The sequence below is a fragment of the Penaeus vannamei genome, chromosome 11, assembly GCF_042767895.1.
Source record: "Penaeus vannamei isolate JL-2024 chromosome 11, ASM4276789v1, whole genome shotgun sequence".
NCBI lineage: Eukaryota > Metazoa > Arthropoda > Malacostraca > Decapoda > Penaeidae > Penaeus > Penaeus vannamei.
Window position 1 is genome coordinate 9,566,817 of NC_091559.1, and position 15,709 is coordinate 9,582,525.

A 15,709-nucleotide genomic window follows, 5' to 3' on the forward strand; every position below is an offset into this window, starting at 1 on the left:
TCTCTTCTCTCTTCTCTCTATCTCTTGCTCTATCTCTATCTCTATCTCTCTCTCTCTTTCTCTTTCTCTTTCTCTTTCTCTTTCTCTTTCTCTCTCTCTCTCTCTCTCTCTCTCTCTCTCTCTCTCTCTCTCTCTCTCCATCCTCTCACTCTCTGACAAACTTTATATATCATATGCTTCATGATAATAATAATGATAGAGTAATGATGTTAATAATAATAATGATAATAATAATAATAACGATAGTGGTAAGAATGATAAAAATGATGATGATAATAATAATAATAATAATAATAGTACTACTAATAATGGTAATGATGATAATAATAATGAATATGATAATAACAATAATTATAGCGATAATAAAGATATTAATATTAATGTTGATAACAAAAATAGGATTAACAACAACAATAAAAATAATAAAAACAAAAATCAAGATGATGATAGGATTGAAGATAATGATAATGATGAAGTTCATAATGATGACGATGATGATGATGATAAAGATAAAAATATTTATAACGATAATGATTATGTTAAACAACTATACAAAACAATGTTATAAAAAAAACTGTATAAAAGCAATGACAGTTATGAATAATGATAATAATTATAATAATAATAATAGTAATAATAATGATAATAATAATAATGATAATAATGATCATAATGATAATAGTTGTAATAATGATAATAATTATGATAATGATAAATTTATAATAATAATAATAGTAATAATGATAATAGAAATAGTAATGGTAATGATGACAACTATAATATTGATAATAATCATAATGATGATAATCACAATCATAATGATAGTTATAATGATAATGATACCAATGAAAATAACAACGATAATAATGATCCTCTGCGCTGCCCATCTCGGACCGCGAGAAGGGAAGTGTTGAAAAGTCTTCGTTAATAAATGGAAAAATAGATAAGAAAAAGAGAAAAGGGAAATCTCTCTTTAAATGCTTTTCTTCGCTCTTCCTCTCTCCTTTCTTCCTTCCTTAATCCCTCGTCTTCTGATGGTCTTGCCCTTTTCTCATTTCTTAATTACATTCTTGATTTCCATTTTCTCTGTTTATTCCTTCTAATCTCTCCCAGTTTTTTAATCCCTTTTTCATAATTTTTGTTTTGTTTTCTTTTCTTTTCCTTTTTGTCTTTCTGACATTTTCCCTTATCATCTATTTGATATCTTTGCTAATTCCTCTCTCCCCGTTTCCCCATTTTCTCTCTGATTTCCTGCCTTGACCGATAATCTCTGAATTCTCGTTTCCTTTTCCCTTTCCTTTTCACATCGGCCTATGCTGTATATCTGTTTTTGTCTTGTTTTCTTCGTTATTTCCCCCCTCCTTCTCTCTGAGTATTAATTCCTGGCTATAAACAGCTTCTCGTAATTTCTTTCCCCAATCAGCCGCGATCAAATAGCATTCAAGTCTCACAATAAAACAAAAATCCAGCCTCCCCGCAGGTAAGAATCAGAGGCGTAAGAAACTATGATAAAGACAACAAAGTTGAATGCGCAAATGATGAAAAGGGAAAGAAAAGACAAAGAAAAAATATGAAAAGAAAGTGACAACGTTACATAAAAGGCCTATATGAAAATGATGAAAATAAGGCCAATGATAATGATAATAATGATAACAATAGATAATGATTATACTGATAATGACCATAATGATGATAATAATAACTGATGATTTTAATCATGATAATGATAATGGTGATTTAGATAGTACTGAAGAAATTAATGATGATACTAATAGCAACGATAGTAGTAATGATAGCAATAATGCAATAGCAATAATGAGAATAGTAATAATAGAGATAATAATGATAATAGAAATGATAATAACAATGGCTATGATAAAGATAATAATGTTGATAATGATAATGATAATTATATCTAATGGGGATAGAAATAATTGGCAATCATAATGATCCTAATAATAAAAAATGAGGATAATAATAACAGTAATAGGATAATAATATAAGCACTAATAATTATCATATGACAGTAACAATAGAATAAAACAATAATTATTACATGATGCTAAGGGCAGAGAATCTAAAGAATAATGATTATGATGATTTCTGCTTTATAAGTCCATCTTTCCCATATCACTTTAAGTTAGCAGGGTGGCGCAGTGGAAGCGCGCCGGGCTCATAACCCGGAGGACCGTGGATCGAAACTCTGCGTTTTATATGGATTTTTTTCTTTAATTATATCCTGTTAATGAATCACTGATAAGGCTAAAAGATAAAACAAAGAAGATAAAAAGATGTATAAATGGATTAGAAAAACAATAAGAGAAAAATAGAGCAAATGGCATATGATAATAATAATCATAATCATAATAATAATAATAAAAACAATGATATTAATGATGATAACAATGGTAGAAATGTTAATGAAAATTATGATAACGATGATAACGATAGTAATAATGCTGATAATAATGATAATAACAGTAATAATGCTGATAATAATGAAAGTAATACTAATGATAATAAAACAACAATGACCGTGATAACGGTAATAATAATAACGACAAAAATGATAATAATTATGATGATAATAGTGATGATAATGGTTAAAGCAATAATAATAAAAATGATAATAGTAAATTGGGAAAGGTTAAGGGTCAACCCCCTTAACCTTTCTCATTCTACTAATTCCTGCTCGACTTCATCTGCTTCCTTCTCTTTCCTTCTCGATGCCATACTTTCCTGTAACTAATCTTTGACATCTAATACCTCCCCCCCCTCCCCCCCGCACCTCTCCCCAGATTCTTCTCCTCCTTTTCCAACTGGCTTCCTTGTTTTCCTTGAACATTGTTCCTATTCCTTCTGCAGTAACAGATACACTGCAATTCACTCAATCGCCATACCCCCTTACCCCCCCCCACCCTTTCTACTAATCTCTACTATAGTTCACTTACTCCCTCTTTCCCTTTTCACTGCCATACTATCCTCAAATGCTCTCTAATCTCTGACATCGAACACATTTTATCCTAATCTTTAATCCTCTTTTCCCTTTCCGACACAATACCTTATCATGGAGCTTTATGGCCTTTGGTGCCGAGCACATTTCTTTGTTTCAGGCATTAAGCATCAAAACGGATCTTTGCTTTCTGAACTCTCTCTCTCTCTCTCTCTCTCTCTCTCTCTCTCTCTCTCTCTCTCTCTCTCTCTCTCTCTCTCTCTCTCTCTCTCTCTCTCTCTCTCTCTCTCTCTCTCTCTCTCTCTCTCTCTCTTGCTCGCTCGCTTCTACATCTCTCTCAGTGTCAGGATTTTTTTTTTTTTTTTTTGGGGGGGGGAGGGGAGGCATGCGAGGCAGTTTGCAAATTGCTATTAGAACTATTATTGTTACTACTGTTAATGTTATCGTTATTATCCTTTTTGTAGTTGATCATACTTTTTGTTGCTTTGTTGTTGTCATTAATTTTATCACCATTATCATTTTTATTATCATTATTGTTATTAGAGTTAGTATCCGTTATCATTATTATTATCATCGCCATCATCATTATTATCATTATTATTATCATCGCCATCATCATTATTATCATTATTACTATCATTGTCATTATTATCATTGTTATATTTTTGTTGCCATTATCGTTATTACTAATATTGCCATTATTATCTTTATTACTTTATCTTTGTTGTTGTTGTTGTTGCTTTTGTTTTTTTTTATCATTACTCCTTTTATATCTAATTTGAATATTGTTACTATTGCTGTTATGATCATTGCTGTCTTGATCAGTTCATTTAAATACTTTTTTCCCTCTAGGATGCAGCTTGTGGGGCATTTTATTTATTTACATATTTATTTTTGTATCATGTGTTTTCCTTTCTGTCAAAGCTGAAAACTGCTGTTGTACTTTCTCAACGAGGCATCCAAAGGCCGGACTCAAGTCTAATTTTTCTCTTTTTTTTGGTACATGTTTCGCCGCTTCTGTTTTGGTTCATTGTGATTCTTAGTCTCTTAAATATCACCATATTCATAATCTGAAGTTTTGTAGTTTTATGTTTAATATGAAATCGGAGTAAATCAAACCACGTCACTCATATTAGAGAGAGAGATAAGGGATAGGTGGGGGGGGGGGATTATTCTAGACAGAAATATTTTTCTTTTTCTATTTCCATGTCCTTATAGTGTATTGCGTAACACGACTGACCGTAAATCAGGAGTTCTCGGGTTCGATTCCCGACAGAGACGTATTTTGGCGCGAATTTATGAAACTCGTAGTAGACGTATGACATTTCGCTTTTTGATTTTGTTACGTAGTTCACTTAATGGCAAAGCAGGGACCTGTAATCTATAAATGAGACATTCAAAGGCAAAATCAAATATGGTTTTTCCATGATTTCTTTCTTAGCTCCAGGTCGATCTAAGAAATATTTTGGTTCATAGAGATTTTCCAATCCCTTCATCGGTACCGTGATTACAACAGTGAAAATGTGACCAGTATTCCCTCAGCGATCGTGTGAAGCTCACCTCCTTATAATATGTTTTATTTATTTTGATAATTGAATAACCGTTATTATTCATTTGCGAGTTTATTTATTGAAAAGTGATCATTAATTAAATAACTTGAAGGCTGTATGGTTAGTTTTCATCAATTCTTTGGTGACGGCTTTTCCCAAATTTACCATTATTATCAATAATCTTATTATTATCGTTATTGTTACTTTTATTAATATCATCATTATCATTATTGTTATCATTACCATTACTGTCATCATAATTATTATTATTGCTGCCATTATCATTTCATTGATGATTATGATTACTATTATTATCATCACACTCATAATCATAGCTATTACGATCTATAATTACCGTTATTAACAGAATCATTGTGATCGTATTATTATAGGGATGATGATAAAAGGAATACAAATGGAAATAGGAAGTAAAATGGTAATAATAATTATTACGATAATGATGGCAATAATAATAATAATGATAATGATCGTGATGATAATCTATTACAGTGATTAATAATGAAAAAAAAAATTGAACTTACATTTTAAGTAAAAACTGATTGCAACCCGGCGCTTTTCATGTTTTTTTAAGCCCGGAGCTTTTCATGTCTTTCAGCTCCGGGCAATGTTGCAATCAGAGGGAGCATTTTTAGCTCCCTCTCATTGCAACCTTTTCTTTTTTAAAGCCCGGGGTTTTTCATGTATTTCAACCCCGGGCAATGTTGCAATCAGAGGGAGCATTTCTTTTTTTGCTCCCTTTTGTGGATTCGAACCCGCAACAGCGTATCCGAGACCCGCTGTTGCGGATTCGAACTGGCGCCTTACCCGCTCGGCCACCGTGGCCGAGGGGCAATGGGAAAGGTTTGAAAATGGTATTTCTGTTACATCTTTTTGAATAAGACAGGGGAGAGAGAGAGAGAGAGAGAGAGAGAGAGAGAGAGAGAGAGAGAAAGAAAGAAAGAAAGAAAGAAAGAAAGAGAGAGAGAGGAGACAGATAGACAGACAGAGAAAGAGAAAAGATGCTATGTGCATTTATGTGAGGGGCAGAGAGAGAGAGAGAGAGAGAGAGAGAGAGAGAGAGAGAGAGAGAGAGAGAGAGAGAGAGAGAGAGAGAGAGAGAAGACAGAGACAGACAGAGAGAGAGTGTATGTAAGTGCTTGTGCGTGTGCATGTATATATATGTTTATGTCTGCGTGTATATGCGTGTTTGCGTGGGCGTGTTCGTCTGTATGTGCGTGTGCGTGTGTATGAGTGTGTTTGTTTGTTTGTCTGTGTGTGTGTGTGTGTGTGTGTGTATGTGTGTTTATATGTGTGTTTGTCTGTGTGTACGTGTGTGTGTGTTTGTGTGTGTGTGTGTAAGTGTGTGAGTGCGTTTGTATACGGGTGTGTATGTGTATGTGAGTTCATTTGCAGTACGCTTGTGTGTGTTTTTGTATGTGAATGCGTCTGTATACGGGTGTGTATGTGTATGTGAGTTCATTTGTAGCGCGGGTATGTGTGTGTACGGGTATGTTAAAGGCGACTGTGTTAACGACTGCACCACGTCGACTTCTTTGTTTAGATGAAGTTAAATAAATCTAAATCCTTGTGAGTATCATCATTATTATTACTATTTTTTTATCATCATTATTATTACTATCATTTTTAGTATCATTATTATTACTATCATTTTTAGTATCATTATTAGTACTATCATTTCTATTATCATTGCTATTACCATCATTTTTATCATTACTATTATCATCATTATCATTACTAATATCGTTGCTATTAGTATCATCATTAGTTTCTTCATTATTATCTTTATCATTATCATTATCATCATAATCATTATCTATTGTTATCATTATTATCATTATCATTGGCATTATTTTTATCATTTCTATAATCATTATCATTATTTTCACTATTTTCATATATGACTTTTCTGTAACCTTGTTACTTGCTTTTCATGTTTCTTCTTTGTCTTTTCTTTCCCTTTTCATCATTTGCGCATTCACCTTTGTTGTCTTTATCATAATATCTTACGCCTTTGATTCTTACCTGCGGGAAGGCTGTATTTTTTGTCTTATAATGAGATTTGAATGTTATTTGATCGTGGCTTGAATAAAAAAAAAGAAAAAAAATCGAGAAGCTGTTTATAGCCAGGTATTATTACACAGAGAGAAAACAAGACAAAAATAGAGATACGGCATAGGCCGATGTGAAAAGGGAAAAAAGGAAGCGAGAATTCAGAGATTATCGGTCAAGGCAGGAAATGAGAGAGAAAATGGGGAAATGGGGAAAGAGGAATTAACAGAAATATCAAATAGATGATACGGGAAAAATGTCAGAAAGACAAAAAGGAAAAGGAAAAATGAGAGAGAGAGGATATGGGGAGACAGAGAGCGAGAGTGAAAGATGGAGAGAAAGAGAATGGCATATGCGTAGTAATGAAAGGGATTATAAAATTGTCAAGCGTTTCCTCTCGAGGTCGAACCGAGAATCTTGCGTGTGAACCGAACGTGACAAACGAGAATTTCAACATCTTTGTGATAATAACGGATAATAACTGTCATTCCTAACCACCTGTGCAAAACCTCGACCTAAGAGAGAAAATCAATCGAAACATTCTTTTTTTCAAGGATGCTTAATGATCACCGGATGTCAGCGAGGACCGAAATGAAAAACCTTCCAAAAGGAGAATAAAAAAAAAAAAAAAAACACTGGCGGTTCTCCTGCAGTGCAGTACATCTGCATCCTTCAATATCTAATTGTTTATCCTGTTATTTCTGTAGTTTTATGAAAAAATAAATAAAAAAATGATAAAGAAAGAAAGAAAATAAATATTTCCCTTTTGGCTTTCCTCATAAGTGTAAGACATTCTCCATTGAAAGGTATCTAAGCTGATCCTTTTAATTAAATGCTTGCAATATTGATTTACATATATATTCATTATTTACTGGTTTTAAGAACTTAAATTGGTGTTGAATAACTTTTATGTAGAATATTATACACACACACACACACACACACACACACACACACACACACACACACACACACACACACACACACACACACACATATATATATATATATATATATATATATATATATATATATATATATATATATATATATATAGAGAGAGAGAGAGAGAGAGAGAGAGAGAGAGAGAGAGAGAGAGAGAGATACATATATACATATATATAGTTATTTATATATGTTTATAAGTGTATAAATAGGCATATGTATATCACACACACACACACACATAAGTGTGTATATATTTATGTATGTACATGTATGTGTGTGTATGTACATATTTGTGAATCTATATATAAGCATGTATATATATCTATTTATACACACGCACACACACACATATATAGGAGCACATACATTGTGTGTGTATATATACATACATATATATTCATATATACCTATTTATATTTACACACACTTAATGTAAAATAGTGGATACACAATCTCTTTCATTCTTTATCGTTTTTCACTCATATTCTCGGTTTTTGTTTTTATCATTGTTATCATTCTCTCAGTCTCTCCCTCCTCCTCTCTCTCTCTCTCGCTTTCAACCACTATTTACAACAGAATATAAAACAGTGAGGCATCCAACATTACGATCGTTTCCGTGTTGTAGTGGTTATCACGTGCGCTTCACACGCCCAAGGTCCTCGGTTCGATCCCGAGCGGAAACAACGACAATTGATTTTGGAAGAATTTTACTCTCCGTGTCTTCTTGAAACAGCTGTTGATGCTGCAGTGACCTGGATTGCAGCATCCACGTCAGAGGATGACCATCCGAGCGGCATCCGAACGTCTGGCGCCACCGAGATGTTAGAGGATGCCTGTTGCTACTGAATGATCACAAGATTGGTCGGATGCCCTATTTTTTCTGTATATTACTTCTTTCTACTGCAGCGCCCACAATTTAGTGTAATTAACGTCAGATCACATTCAAAATGCCCAGTGCGCATTCCCACATCCGCATTTCAAGTACCCACAATCCCCACACCCACGTAGACAGCCAGCACTAGTTTCCCACACGAGGGATGCACGCCAGAGATCAGCCTCGGCGTGGACCTTTTCGTTGAACACGAAAAGGCGAGAGGGCAGTCTTATCGTCGAAAATTATTTTCTCCTTTTCTCTTTCTTTCACTTTTACTTTCAATCTCTCTCTCTCTTACTCACACACATCCTCTCTCTCTCTCTCTATCTATTTCTATCTCACTCCCTCCTCTCTCTGTTACACTCACCTCTTCTCTTTTTTTCTTTTTTTATTTCTGTCTCTCCATCTTCTTCCATCTCTCTGTCTCACTCGCTCAAGCACACTCTCAGACTGTCTATATATCTTTCCATCCTTCTTTATCTCTCTTTCTCTCTCATTCCCTCTCTTTCTCACTTTGGCGATTCTTTCTCTATATACCTCTCTGTTTATGTCTCTCTTCACCCTCCCCCCCTATCTATCTTTCTCTCAATCTCCATCACTCTCTATTTCCTCCTCCCCCTCTCTCTCTCCCTCTTCTTTCCTCCCAAACTCCCGCCTTACTCTTCCACACAAACTCTCTCCCTTCTCACCACCCCTTTCTCTCTGTGTGTGACTTTTTCTATCTCTTTCTGTCTATTTCTTTCTCTCTCTCTTTTTCTCTCTTTCAGACGCTATCTGTTTCTCCCTCCCCCCACCATTTCCTTTCTCTGTCTCTGTACTCACTCTCCTCTCTTTCCCTCTCTCCGTTTCTCTCGCCCTCTCTTTCACAAGCATAAACTACGGTGACAATAATAGGGTGACGAAGAACTGCAATTCACTGCAGGAGAACCGCAATTATTAACATTTTTTCCTTTCGTTTGTAATATGCGTTTCATTTCGGTCTTCGCTGACTTCGGTGTTCATTAATCATCCTTGGAAAGAAGATGTTTTGAATAATTTCCTCTTAAGTAAAGGTTTTGCACATGCGGTTAGGAATAACATAGTTTTTATTCGTCATTTTAACATAGATGGTATTATAAGCAGTCATGTTCGGTTCGATCTCGAGCGGAAACACCTGGCAATGTTATGTCTTTTTCATTTCTACGCATCTACCATTCTTTCTCCTACTTTTTTTCTCTCTTTCGGTAATCCTCATCTATTTCTCTATTTCATTTATTTTCGCTCTCTGCCATCCTCCCCCCTATTATCTCTTTCTCTCTGGCATTAACTAGTACTTCAATCAAAACATTGAACACTGAACGCTTAATATAATAACTTTCCCGCAGTGTACTTGTTGTCACGTGCACTTCACACGAGCAAGGTCCTCGGTTCGATCCCGAGCGGTGACAATGTTATTATTTTTCTATCTGCTTTCTCATCAGAGAGAGAGAGAGAGAGAGAGAGAGAGAGAGAGAGAGAGAGAGAGAGAGAGAGAGAGAATCTGAATGGAATTTAAAACGTTAAAGTTTTACAAATTGATCATTTCATACAGAAAATTATAGTTTATCGCATTTTTGACACATTTTCTACTTTCACTTTTTGTCATTTTCACACCTTACTTTTTTCCTAGTTATTGTTTTGTTCCTCATCTATATTCTTTGTGTTTCGCCTTTTTCTTTTACCTTTCTTGTTAGATTTTACCTCACACAAATTCATTGACATATTTACAATGAATGGAGATAAAATTTCAGGGACATATTTCTGTACATTTGAATATACGTATATTTTACAAAGAAATATGTCTTCTTTTGACGTCCTACACTGAAATGGGAAAAAACAATATGAATTTTTTATTAGCAGCATGAGTTGCACATAGCCCACACGAACACACACAAGTACAAACACATACATAAAAATACACAATAAGGAAAAACTGATTGCAACCCGGCGGGCGTCTCTTTTTGTGCCCGGGGCTTTTCATGTCTTTCAGCCCCGGGCGAGGTTGCAACCAGAGGGAGCACTTTTGGCTCCCTTTTGCAGATTCGAACTCGCGATCGCGGGTTTCGAATCTGGCGCCCTTACCCTCTCGGCCACGGTGTCGAGGGGCAATAGGAAAGGGTTGGGAGAGGTATTTATCCAACATGTGTGTGTTCATCATTTGTGTGCGTGCGTGCGTATGTGTGTTTGTGTGTGTGTGTGTACCTGTGTGTGCGCCTACGTTTTACTGATCACCGTTATATGACAATGACGATGATGATTCGATAATGATGGTGATAATAAAATTGATCCACTCGGCCACGGTGGCGAGGGGCAAGAGGAATGTTTTGGGAGAGGTCTCTGTGTACCTTGTGGTGTGTGTGTGTGTGTGTGTGTGTGTGTGTGTGTGTGTGTGTGTGTGTGTGTGTGTGTGTGTGTGTGTGTGTGTGTGTGATACAATAATGATTATTATGCAATAGCATAATAATATTTTTAAAAGTTTCAAACTGAACTGCCAGTTTGATTTTCAAACACGGAAAATAAATAACTGGCATTTAGATCATAAGCACAGAAAGAACCCTATCAGTCGTCGCCGCCGTTATCGCAATACTTGCACTGGTAAACGTGGCTGACGAGCAATCTAATCACAGACATCATTCTGTCCTCGCCTGCTGTTCCAGGGAATAATCCCGCAAAAACTTCTCTCCAAAATAAGTTATTTCAGCGGAAGCCAAACAATACAGAATGAAGGATTGTTTAGACGTCCTACAATGAAACAGGAAAAATGGTGGATTTTTCATCGACCTATCATGAGTTGCACATGGCCCACACGCACACACATATGTACAAAAAACTGATACAACTGCAGGTAATAACACAAATAATGAAGATAGTAATTACAATAGTGATGAAAATGATAGTAATTATAATATACCTAATGTTAATATCAATAAGAATATAGTAATGATGATAAAAAGAACAATGATAGTGATAATAACAATGACAGTAACAGTACTACTACTGCTAATGATAATAATAATAAAGATAATACTGATAAATGTAATGATAAGAGGAATAATGATACAAAGGATAATTATGATTATAACTATGATGAAGTTGGTGATGATGATGAGATGAGGTTATTATCATTATGGTAGGGATTGTGGATACAGATTATGAGAAATAACAGTATTGCCTGTAACGACTATGATGCTGATCCTAACAGGATATTTGTTAACGACTGATAGATGTGAAGCGCAATTCAAATACTATGCGATTGGATCCTAAGAACATGCTTTGCACAGATTACACTCTTTGCAGTCGGGTTCAATTCCTTATGGGTAGATCCCTTCTAGTTTCTCTTGTCCCTTGCAAATATGTAATATTTATATTTAAATATGGACAAAAATATTCATGCTTATAACTGAATCACAAAAAAAAAAACGAAAGCACAAACAAAATCTAAAAAAGGAAGCTTAAAGATAAAGCAATGATAAGGATAATAATAATGAAAATAATAATAGATAATGATAAAAAATAATAGTAATAATAATAATAACAATAATAGGAATAATACTTATTCCTCTTCTCTCGGTTGTTTTCATGCAGATTCCTACTTTAATTGGCTGTCTAAAGCACAGTACAACCCATCATAAGATACCAAAAACCACATTACATTCCAAAATACTGTGTACCAGTCGAAAAGAGAACCAATGCAGCAGAACAGCCAGCCATGAACCTCGGTCATTCCCTAAGTGCAACCGGAAAAGATGGCAAAAACAGATTGTGCAAAAAAGGGCAATAATAGATGAAATATCCCCCTTCCCTCCTCCTTTTCTCTCGCTCTCGCTTCCCATCCCCCTTTCTCTCTCTCTTTTCTCTGCTCTCTCTGTCTCAGTATCTCTTTCTCTTCCACCCTTTCTCTCTCTCCCTACCCTCCTCTCTCTCTTTCTCATACGTTCTTGTCTCTATCTCTCTCTCTCTCTGTACCTTTCTTTCTCTCTCTATCTCTGTCCCTCTCTCTGTACCTTTCTTTCTCTCTCTATCTCTGTCCCTCTCTCTGTATCTTTCTTTCTTTCATTCTGCCTGTCTGTCTCTCTATTCTCTCTCTCTCTCTCTCTCTCTCTCTCTCTCTCTCTCTCTCTCTCTCTCTCTCTCTCTCTCTCTCTCTCTCTTTCCCTTTCTCTCTCTCTCTCTCTAAAATAGTGGATTTGTGGTGTGATATATTCGGATTTCATATTTTTCGTGCTATTTATAAAGAAGGAAAAATGAAAAAGCAACGTGGTTCTTAATCGATAATTTTCTAGAAATACTGACAGTTTCAAATAGTTTTGATGAATCTCCTTTTCAAATGCTACGAACTCATTTTCTGTTTAATCAAATAACATAAGTGATTGGGGAAATTAATTGCCAAGAAAAATCTCTATAAACAAAAATATCTTTTCTTAGAGACCTGGAGCCATGAAAGAAACAAGAATAAAAATATAATTAAATAAACATAAATAGTAGGAATGATAGGAAGAATATAAATGTCAGCATTAATTATGACGATGACATAAAAATGATTTTCCTAATAATGGAACAATAACTATAATGATAATGATAAAGATGAACAATAATTGATTAAATCAAAATTACTATTCTAATTATGTTATCTATAAGAAACACGTTGATGAATATTGATATAAAAACAAGTTTAATGAAAATAAATGACTCGCACACAAAAATTAAAGTAAAATAAGAAATAGAAGAAGAAAAAAAAGTTTTGAATGTTTTCCCCGTCGGGAATCGAACCCGAGATCTGATTTAGAATCAGCTGTGTTAACCACTACACTACAAGGCCTTAGTAAGTCACGTTGAGGAATATGTTTAAAATACTCCACCCCATCCTTCTCTCGCTCTCGCTCTCTTTCTTTCTATTCTTTCTCTCTCTCTCTCTTTCTTTCTCTTTCTCGCTCGCTCTCTCTCTCTCTCTCTCTCTCTCTCTCTCTCTCTCTCTCTCTCTTTCTTTCTCTTTCTCGCTCTCTCTCTCTCTCTCTCTCTCTCTCTCTCTAATATAGGGGACGAATAGTTATTCCAAAAAAGAAAAGAAAAGAAAAACATTATATATTCTACAACCTACACTTCATTATAAATACCTATTATTAAGATAATTTCAATAACTTCAGTAAATTTTATATATTATGTTATTAATCTTTTCTGCATATGCTATGAAGGCTGTTTCTGGTTAATAAGTTTTTATATATCATTTGAGTTTAAGCAGCTGATAATCACGGTGAAGTAAAAGAATTATAGTAACGTATGTTTTCTATGAGTGACCTGAATCGACGAAAGATTTCACAAAAGAAAGCGAAAATTACACTTGACTTGACTTGCCTTTAGATGCCTCACTCATGAAGTACAGCAGCAGCTTCCAACATTGCCAAAAAGTAAAACGTTCCACAATTATAATAAAAAGAGATTTGTCACGCAAGCTGCCTATTTTTGAGACTAGATGTGCAAACCTCAAGACAACCTAGAGGAAAGTTAGGTTTTTATGTGACCTGATTGTGATGATAATGATCATAACAACAATGATAACAAGAGTAGGATTCGATGACAAGGAAATGAAAACAACAGCAAATAAGGAAAGAAAAGAAAATGGCACAATGATAATAATAAAGAAGAGATAATAACGGTTAATAGTTCGTGATAGTTATAATGATGAAAGTGAGGATAAAAATAATGATAATATTTGTCTTAGTAATAAAATAATGATAATATTAATAACAATGATGACAACAATAACGGTAATAATGATCATAATGATGGTAATCATAACGAAAATAATGATAATAATAATAGTAATAATAATAGGGGGTGGGGGAGGGGGGCGACTATGAAGAGACATATTTCTTGACGGACTAATTGCACAACGAAATTGCGTGATCTGTGTGACCTTAATTAAGGAAGCGCTCGCACTCAGCAGAACAACGTTTCATGTTGAGCCTAATCAACAGCGACACGCGGCGTCGGACCTTTGACTGGGAATCATCACCTGTTTTTTATGCCTATAAATTAATGCAATTAATCACGCACAAAAGATAATCTAAAAACAAAACTGATTGCAACGGCGCTTTTTTTTTAAGCCCGGAGCTTTTCATGTCTTTCAGCCCCGGGCAATGTTGCAATCAGAGGGAGCAATTTTTGCTCCCTTTTGGGGATTCGAACCCGCGACCGCGGATTCGGATATGCGGTCGCGCGTTCGAATCCGGCGCCTTTACCCTCTCGTCCACCGTGGCCGAGGGGCACTGGGAAGGGGTTGGGAGGGGCATTTATGTAACTTCTTCATGAGTATATGCAGGTGCGTGATGTGCAACATTGAAAGAGAGAGAGAGTGTGTGTGTATGTGTTTGTGTCTGTGTACGTATTTGTAAACACGTGCGAAAACATACATGAACCATATTAACATAGAAAGTAACGCTAAACCTGAGCTCTAAATGAGGCAGCAAGACAAACCGATGGTCAAGAAGAGAGCCGAATGATCAGTTCAAAGAAGGGAGCCACAGGACTAATTCAGGTTCAGTTGCCATCACATAAGGTTCTAATAAAACAAATAAATGCATTCATAAATAAAAATGCCAGAAAATGCGGACAAAACACATTCCTTAATGACAAAAAGGCCCCGGACAGATAAATATATGCGTACATAGACAAGTAGACATAAATGACTTTAATAAAAATGTTAATATAGATAAATCATACACTGCTATTTAGAAAAATGAGATTGAAAACAGAGATAGAAGGAAAGAAAGATAAAGAGAGGGAGGAGGGCTTTATTAAAACTTCGTTTTCGTGGCGTCATTGTTCATTTCACGAATATAGAGGAAGTCATAGCTTTAAGAACTCTCGTACCTTCATGACATATAAATTTAGAGAAAAAATGAACGAAACGACTGATGGCGCGAGTGCGTCGAAGGTTCGCGAAAGGGTCGGAGGGCAAACGGGCTGGAAACTACTGTCCGAAGCACAGGAGACCAATGAAGCCAAAGTGTTAAGAAATTATGTAAGTGAAATTCGTACAGATTACTCTCGAATCTTAAAAAAAGGAGAGAAAGGGGCCATAAGCATAAGAAGTTTGGAAGCTCGTTATATCAAAACAACACATTAATGCTTTTATGGATATTAATGATAATACCACCAATAGTCATAGCAACAGCAATGATAACATCATTAATTATTACTACCATTACTTACTTTCATCTTGTTATATCAAGACTTTTCAGTGAAATCCATAGATAATTCACGGAATTTCTCAGATTTTGTATTAATAAGATGTGT

At 35.1% G+C, this 15,709-nt stretch overlaps 1 non-coding gene across 1 annotated transcript; it reads left to right on the top strand.

Annotated features, from left to right (window-relative positions):
• The first annotated feature begins 8,131 nt into the window (after positions 1–8,131).
• TRNAV-CAC (transfer RNA valine (anticodon CAC)) lies at positions 8,132–8,204 on the top strand. Its single transcript has one exon. It is a non-coding gene; the product is annotated as a tRNA-Val (tRNA).
• The last annotated feature ends 7,505 nt before the right edge of the window (positions 8,205–15,709 follow it).